Consider the following 9,397-nt stretch of genomic DNA (forward strand, 5'->3'; position numbering starts at 1 on the left):
CCCCTATTTGAAGTTGTTTCTGAAGAGGTCTCACAGTGCATCTTCGAATGGCAAACTTCTGTTCATAGGGTTTTCATGTTAAGTAAAGAATACCAAATGGTATCCTATGAAAGCCTTGGGAATTTATGACTGACAGAAAAAGCAAAGAAGAAACAGGAATTTTCAGACTACAATGATAAAAAAAAGTTTAGGCATGTACACATTATCTAGTTTGAACTACTGTATCTCTGCATTTTGAACATGGACTGCAGTAATACAGACTTAGACTAGAAAATAAAACCAAGGCTCAGAAGTTTTCATTTGCATGAAAAAAATGCCATTAACAAGAATACAATTAATTATTTCTTCCTTTGTCATCAGTGGCACTGTGCAACATATCTTGCTAATGCACATTTCAGAGGGGCACAGTTGATATAGAATCATAGAATAGAATCATAGAATACTTAGGATTGGAAAGGACCTTAAGATCATCTAGTTCCAACCCCCCAGCCATGGGCAGGGACACCTCACACTAAACCATGTCACCCAAGGCCTCATCCAACATGGCCTTGAACTCCGCCAAGGATGGAGCATTCACAACCTCCCTGGGCAACCCATTCCAGTGCCTCACCACCCTAACAGTAAACAATTTCTTCCTTATATCCAGTCTAAACTTCCCCTGTTTAAGTTTGAACCCGTTACCCCTTGTCCTATCACTACAGTCCCTGATGAAGAGTCCATCCCCAGCATCCTTGTAGGCCCCCTTCAGATACTGGAAGGTTGCTATGAGGTCTCCAAAGAGCCTTCTCTTCTCCAAGCTGAACAGCCCCAACTTTCTCAGCCTCTCTTCATATGGGAGGTGCTCCAGTCCCCTGATTATCCTTGTGGCCCTCCTCTGGACTTGTTCCAACAGTTCCATGTCCTTTTTATGTTGAGGACACCAGAACTGCACACAATACTCCAAGTGAGGTCTCACGAGAGCAGAGTAGAGGGACAGGATCACCTCCTTCGCCCTGCTGGTCACGCTCCTCTTGATGCATCCCAGGATACAGTTGGCTTTCTGGGCTGCGAGCGCACACTGCCGGCTCATGTTCATTTTCTTATCGACCAACACCCCCAAGTCCTTCTCCGCAGGGCTGCTCTGAATCTCTTCTCTGCTCAACCTGTAGCTGTGCCTGGGATTGCTCCAATCCAGGTGTAGGACCTTGCACTTGTCATGGTTAAACTTCATAAGGTTGGCATCAGCCCACCTCACAAGCGTGTTGAGGTCCCTCTGGATGGCATCCCTTCCCTCCGGCGTATCAACCGAACCACACAGCTTGGTGTCATCGGCAAACTTGCTGAGGGTGCACTCAATCCCACTGTCCATGTCACTGACAAAGATGTTGAACAAGACAGGTCCCAACACCGATCCCTGAGGGACACCACTCGTTACTGGTCTCCAGCTGGACATCGAGCCATTGACGACAACTCTTTGTGTGCGGCCAGCCAGCCAGTTCTTTATATGGCATACTGAGAGTCTTTGTGCGCACTTTGAACTCAGGGCTCTGCACTGCGTATGAACTCACCGTTCCTCAGGTCCTTTGACACATGTCCAGTTTGGAAAATGTCTCCTCTTGAACTTCTTCTCTGAAGGAGGCATCCTAGACAGAAGTAAGGTATGGATTTGCACACCAAAACCTGGCCACAGCTTTGCCATCTGTATCGTACAGATATCGCTCTTCCTAGGAAGTCAGTAATTGGTGGATAATGCACAGGACTCCAAATAAACTAATTCTGTATCCTACTAATTTATCTCTGAAAACATTCAAAGCAGTTTCCTCTTGTGCCTAGTAATAGAAATTCATTGTCTCTCTTGAGAATGCTGCCTTTCTTTGGATATTGCTATCAGGAGTCACTGGGGTCTCTGAAACTGGTTATGTATTCACAGTTTTATAACGAAAGAAATTGCTTTTGGTTATTCTGTCTTCTTATTAAAGTCAGAGATTGTATAGGAGATTACATATTTGTCCCCAAAGAGAAAGTGATTAATAGCCTTTGCCAGAGAGGTGTAAAAAGCTGGAATATATTTTCTTTCTTCTTTCCAATCCAAAATATTAGAGGAGAGCTTTAAAAAGTTATATTAAATATGTGGACGTGAGCAATATTTAACCACTAACAGCAATATAATAATATTACTACTCTGCAGACCTTCTATATGACATGCTCAGCTTTTCACAGCTGAAATGCAAAGCTCAATAATGTCTTTTTTTCATACTTCATTAGGGTTTTTTCTTTTTCTTTTTTAAATGGTAGTTATAAGAGCCTGGGATTTCTTTAAAACAAAAACACCTATTCTTGAAGTGATTATGGATAGGTTGCTATCTATTTACTTCTTTAAATTCTAGCACTATTCCAAAGTCTGTGTGGTACAATAACAGCACATGTGCGGGCATATTCAGTGGGGAAGGTATGATCTGGGAACAGACTGCTTGCTGATGAGCAGGTAAAAGCTGTGGAAGGATTGCGGACCCATCCATATGAACTACACTTGAAGACCTAAGAAATGCCTATAACCGCAGCCTGCCAGCGGAGCGACATGAGCATGAGCAGGCCCATCTGGCTTCCTGCAGACAGACACACAGCACTGTCTGCCAAGATACGAAGCTCAGTGCCAGCACTAGAGCCACGGCAGCTTGGATTTCACCCTATGGCCAGGTCTGGAAAGGCTCAGCTGTGATGCCCAGCACAGGTTGTTCCAGGCATGTTAACTCCTGCATTCAGATGGGTGTGACCAGCCCGGGAAGGCACAAACTCGTGGTAGTTTCTGCCTGCCTTGGAAGCCAAACACATGAAATTAAGATGCTCCCATTAGCAAAACAGTTAAACCATCTGCAAGAATGAAGAGCAAGAGCCACAAACACCCACACACATGACAGAAGCTGCAAAATGGGCTGAAAGTGCTTTTCACAGTTGCTACAAGGATTAATATCATCCCACAATTAGTCCGGCTACAAAGCCCTTTGATGTCAAATATAAAGTTCCTCAAGAACTTCCATGGCTTTTGGTTCTGGCCACAGAGTGGGAAAAGCTGTGGGACTCTGTAAATCATCATTCAGCTTTTTGTTTTTGTCTAAGAGCATGGCTTCGTATGCTTAAGTTAATTGAAAGCACAGTGTTTGCATAATGTTTTCAAGTTGCTTTTTGAAAATGGCTCTACTATTTTTATTTAGTAGTTTTTCCCGAAAAGCAAGGGAAAACTGTCTCACCATTGTATTGATAGCACAAAAAAAATCACTTTCACAGTATTGAAGGGGACTACAGCTGATGTTGAAATTGATGTACTGACCTTAGGAAGAACACTCAGTATCAGAAATACAGTGTCCCCAAAAAATCTTTTCCATCCACAGATAAGCTGTTACCAGCTATTTTGAAGCCTTGACTCTGTTAAGAGAGCTCATAAGCTTAAAGTCTGTACATGGAAGGGGAAACTTTTGCTAATTGGGAACAACAATACCCATAGTATAGCAAAAAGGCTATTATTCTTTTACTTCCCTACAGGAAAGGTTTCAGGGGGATTAAGACATGACAAGTATTTGACAGTGTAGTGAATTCCTTTCCCAAATTGCCTGTTTCTCATTTAGCAGAACCCCATTGGACTTTATAAAAAAGTCAGTTCACATCTTTCCATTCACACTACTGGACTTCCAAGGCGGAAGGTGTCAACAGGACAAAGTGCTCTTTTGTGCAGGATTTAGAAATCTATGTACCATGGTCTTTTCAATTTAATTTAAATTCAGGAAGAAAAAAAACGTGTAAATATTATTATCATACCATAAAACATGCATATCTAACAGCTGTACTGGATCAGCAAAGGATATTCTAGTTCCTAGTGCCCTACCTCCAACGTTGGCCAATGGCAAATGCTTTATAAAAATATAGAAAGAAGAGCAAGCATGCTGTGAGTATTTCCCCAGGGTAATTTGTCAGCCTTTAGCAATCTTTGGCACTAGTACTTACTAAACTAGCAATCTGACTTCTAATAATCCACAATTTATTTTCCTTTGTTGATTTGTCCAGGACTTCTTTGTTTTGTTTTTTTTTTAGTCATGGTAAATCTTAGCATTCACAATGCCCAGTGGCAAGAAATTCCATGGGTTAACTATTTGTTGTGTGAAAAACACTGTCATTTTTGCTTTTGCTTCCAACTGATAATATAATTTGATATCTACTAGTTATCATCTTGAAAAATACAGAGAAAAAAAAAATCCCTGTCACTTTGTCTATGACATTCACAATTTTACAAGCCTCTTTTTGCATTTTTGCTCAGTTGTCTCTTTTCCAGGCTGATGAATTCTAAACTACTTAGAATCTATGACTAATAAGGAGTCAGTCTTTGTTACCCTTCCAACACTTGTATCTTTCCTGGTTTTAGCACATCCTTCTGAAATAGGACTGAAACTGCACATCCTGGTTCTAACTTACAAAAGGGCATAGTGCTGTGCTGCTTTGCTGTCTGTTCCTTTTCTGAACATTCCTCTGGCATTGTATTTGCTTCATTGTTACTGCTACTGGGCTCAGAGCTGATATTTTCATCAAAAAGACCTGCTTTAACCCCAAGGTCACTTGCTGAAGCCTCATATCTCATTTCCCAACAATTTAAAATAAGGGGTTTTTTTTCAGTATTCAGTGTTTTATTATTATCACATATAAGGCACACTGCGTACTGGACTCCTTTATGAAGACCATGGCCAGAAGCACAAGGAAAGGGTCTGTGCTCCTCATAGCACTGGGGTCCAGTATCAGGGTCCCCAGTTTAAGAGTGCTGAAAAAGGGGCAAGGGAGCAGAAGGTTGCCAAGGGGCTGAGAGCACCATCAGAAGGGGCTGCAGGAGGTGGGCAGATGAGACACTACAAGAGCAACCATCAGTTACTTGAAGGGTAATTGCAGAGGTGACAAAGCTGACAGCTCCTCAGTAGTGGCAAATGATATAACAAAGGGCAACACACTGCAGTGAGGGAGACTGAATCTGGACATTAGGAAAACTTTTTCACTGGGAATGTAGTGCAGGTTTCCCAGAGAGGCTGTGAAATCTCCATCCTTGGAAGCTTTCAAGATTGGAAGCTGTGCCTAGACATCGGCACAGCTGACTTGGTCTAGTGTTGGTGATGGTCCCGCTCTGAGCAGCAAACTGGACTGGATGGCTGCCAGAGGTTCTCCCAACGAGTGCTGCTGTGAGTCTGTGACTGAATGACTTTACAGTTTTTACACTGGGTATGATATTTGTTGATCTGTTTCTTGAGTTAATGATGCAGCAAAGCTACATCTTAATGTGTAATCAGCTTAATTGGATGTTTGTAGTTGTCATTCTGGCTTTAAAAAAACAAATCCTTGAGCTTTAGAGGGTGGTAGAAGCAGCAGAGGAAAATCCCAGTAAAATACCATATTATTTTATAAAGCTTGCATGGTTGCAGTAAAAATTTGTTTGAGTTGACAACAGTTTATCCCTAAAATTTTACATCTTTCAAAAATATTCATGTACGACCATTGTGTCTTTGCATCTTCAAAAAGAAGACAAAGTTCTAAAAAAAATGTGTCTTTATCACTTAACTACTTGGATTGATCAACATAACTCATGCGATGTGATTTAGGCAACCAGCCAGGCAGATCAAGGGATCACGACCCCCTTCACTGGCTGATTCAGCGCATTATAAGTATGGGAGATGCTGAAGACTGAAACCTTCAGAGAGAGATGAAATGAGAGTAAGCAGCGCTCAAATCTTTTCAATAAGCTAAGGAAGTGTGGGCTTGATGATCAGGTAGTGAGGTGGATCAAGAACTGGTTGAAAGGAAGAAGGCAGAGAGTTGTGGTCAGTGGGGCAGAATCTAGCTGGAGGTCTGTGACTAGTGGAGTCCATCAGGGGTCGGTGCTGGGACCAGTGCTGTTTCATATTTTCATCAACGACCTGGATGAGGGAACTGAATGTACCCTCAGCAAGTTCGCGGATGACACTAAACTGGGAGGAGTGGCTGACACACCAGAAGGCTGTGTTGCCATTCAGAGAGACCTGGACAGCCTGGAGAGTTGGGCAGGGAGAAACTTGATGAAATTCAACAAGGGCAAGTGTAGAGTCTTGCATCTGGGGAGGAAAAACCCCATGTACCAGTACAGGTTGGGGGCTGACCTGCTGGAAAGTAGTGAAGGGGAAAGGGACCTGGGGGTCCTGGTGGATAGGAGGATGACCATGAGCCAGCAATGTGCCCTTGTGGCCAAGAAGGCCAATGGCATCCTGGGGTGTATTAGAAGGGGGGTGGTCAGTAGGTCAAAAGAGGTTCTCCTCCCCCTCTACTCTGCCCTGGTGAGGCCGCATCTGGAATATTGTGTCCAGTTCTGGGCCCCTCAGTTCAAGAAGGACAGGGAATTGCTTGAAAGAGCCACAAAGATGATTAGGGCAGTGGAACATCTCCCTTATGAGGAGAGGCTGAGGGAGCTGGGTCTCTTTAGCTTGGAGAAGAGGAGACTGAGGGGTGACCTCATCAATGTTTACAAATATGTAAAGGGTGAGCATCAGGATGATGGAGCTAGGCTTTTCTCAGTGATGTCCAGTGATAGGACAAGGGGTAATGGGTGTAAACTGGAGCATAAGAGGTTCCATGTGAACATCAGGAAAAACTTCTTTACTGTGAGAGTGACAGAGCACTGGAACAGGTTGCCCAGGGGGGTTATGGAGTCTCCTACGTTGGAGATATTCAAGGCCCAGCTGGACAAGTTCCTGTGTGATGTACTCTAGGTTACCCTGCTCTTGCAGGGGGGTTGGACTAGAAGATCTTTTGAGGTCCCTTCCAAACCTTGGGATTCTGTGATTCTGTGAAATATTAGATTATTTTTCTGTTAGCTCTTCCCCAAGAGTTTATACTGCCTTTAGTCAAGTTCATGGACTCATTATTTAAAAATAGCTGTTTTCTCTCAGACAGTAATGTATCAGGTTTATTTGCAGTAATCAGACTTCACAATCAGTTTTATTTTGTTTTATTCACAATACCAAATTTACTCTTCTATCTTCTCTTTGCTCCTTTTATTCTAATTCCCATTGTGGTGAAGAAGTGAATAGAAAAGCATTTCTAGCACAAATTCAAGTGTGAATGGAAAAAATCCTTGTTATGGTTTATATTAGTGAAAAACAACTTCTCTAAACATAGAAAAAAGGAAATTATACTGCAAAGTGTATGAAGATAACTACATTTAAGTTTGTAAGACACATGTAATGCATACAGCTTTACACATATGCAACCAAAAATGTTTTGAAAGTATAAAACTGTTTATATTATGTTAAGGAAAAATATAGAGATTATTGTACCGACGAGGACAGGTAAATATTTTTCAAGAAAAAGAACCACAATACAGGCCACGTTCTTCTTTGCATTGAATAGCACTTCACTCTTAGGAACATCATTCATAGAATCATAGAATCATAGAATGGTTAGGGCTGGAAGAAACCTTAAACATCATCTAGTTCATCGTCAGTAATGCAATAAATAAGTTTTGCTTTGTTATTGTCTCAACCTTTTCTGCTCCTTTCTTGGTTTCTTTTTCCACGCTAATTTCCAAAGTTTTTACAAATTTTGCTTTTTAACTTGCTCTTCAGGAAGAGAAAAAAAATGGATCATACTAACGCTTTGACTGAGCACAATATATTTCATCACCTGATTTGATTATTATAACCTTAAAAATTAGATTCATTGTGTGAACAGAAGCAGTAAAAAATTCAAAATTCATTTATTAAATGGATCTATCAACCACTGCAGTGTTTGCTTAAAATAAGCTGTTTACCAGTCAGTCCACTTGGTGGATATACACAGGAAATAGACCGCTCTCCATCATCTTTACCAAGTCTTGGGAAACGGGAGAGGTGCCTGAGGACTGGAGGAAAGCAAATGTCACTCCAGTCTTCAAAAAGGGCAAGAAGGAGGACCCGGGTAACTATAGACCGGTCAGCCTCACCTCCATCCCTGGGAAAGTGATGGAACACCTTATCCTTGATGCCATCTTAAGGCATGTCAAGGATAAGAGGGTTATGAGGGGCAGTCAACGTGGCTTTACCAAGGGGAAGTCATGCTTGACCAACCTCATAGCCTTTTATGAGGAAATAACATTGTGGATGGATGATGGCAGAGCGGTGGATGTGGTCTACCTTGACTTCAGCAAAGCATTTGACACAGTCTCCCACAGCATCCTCATAGCTAAACTGAGGAAGTGTGGTCTGGATGATCAGGTAGTGAGGTGGACTGCAAACTGGCTGAAGGACAGAAGCCAGAGAGTTGTAGTCTATGGGGCGGAGTCTAGTTGGAGGCCTGTATCTAGTGGAGTGCCTCAAGGGTCAGTACTGGGACCAGTATTATTTAATATATTCATCAATGATTTAGATGAGGGAATTGAGTGTACTATCAGCAAGTTTGCTGATGACACTAAGCTGGGAGGAGTGGCTGACACGCCAGAAGGCTGTGCTGCCATCCAGCGGGACCTGGACAGGCTGGAGAGTTGGGCAGGGAATAACTTGATGAAATATAACAAGGGAAAGTGTAGAGTCCTGCATCTGGGCAGGAACAACCCCAGGTTCCAGTATAGGTTGGGGAACGACCTGTTAGAGAGCGGGGTAGGGGAGAGGGACCTGGGGGTCCTCGTGGACGGCAGGATGACCATGAGCCAACACTGTGCCCTTGTGGCCAAGGCCAATGGCATCCTGGGGTGTATTAGAAGGGGGGGGTGGTCAGTAGGTCGAGAGAGGTCCTCCTTCCCCTCTACTCCGCCCTGGTGAGACCGCATCTGGAATATTGTGTCCAGTTCTGGGCCCCTCAGTTCAAGAAGGACAGGGACCTGCTGGAGAGAGTCCAGTGCAGGGCAACTAAGATGATTAAGTGAGTGGAACATCTCCCTTATGAGGAAAGGCTGAGGGAGCTGGGTCTCTATAGTTTGGAGGAGACTGAGGGGTGACCTTATTAGTGTATATAAATATATAAAGGGGGAGTGTCACAAGGATGGAACCAGGCTCTTCTCAGTGGCAAACAATGATAGGACAAGGGGTAATGGGTACAAACTGGAACACAAGAGGTTCCACTTAAACTTGAGAAGAAACTTCTTCTCAGTGAGGGTGACGGAACACTGGAACAGGCTGCCCAGGGAGGTTGTGGAGTCTCCTTCTCTGGAGACATTCAAAACCCGCCTGGACACATTCCTGTGTAACCTTATCTAGGTATTCCTGCTCCAGCAGGGGAATTGGACTAGATGATCTTTTGAGGTCCCTTCCAATCTCTAACATACTGTGATACTGTGAAATACAGAAGAGATGGAGATAGTAGCAAGATAAAATAATTTTAAAATGAAAATGAAAATATATGATGTTATTCTGTTATCACCTTGGACTCGTGGACTTCTTTCAGA

The sequence above is a fragment of the Psittacula echo genome (assembly GCF_963264785.1).
Source record: "Psittacula echo genome assembly, chromosome: 2".
Classification (NCBI taxonomy): domain Eukaryota; kingdom Metazoa; phylum Chordata; class Aves; order Psittaciformes; family Psittacidae; genus Psittacula; species Psittacula echo.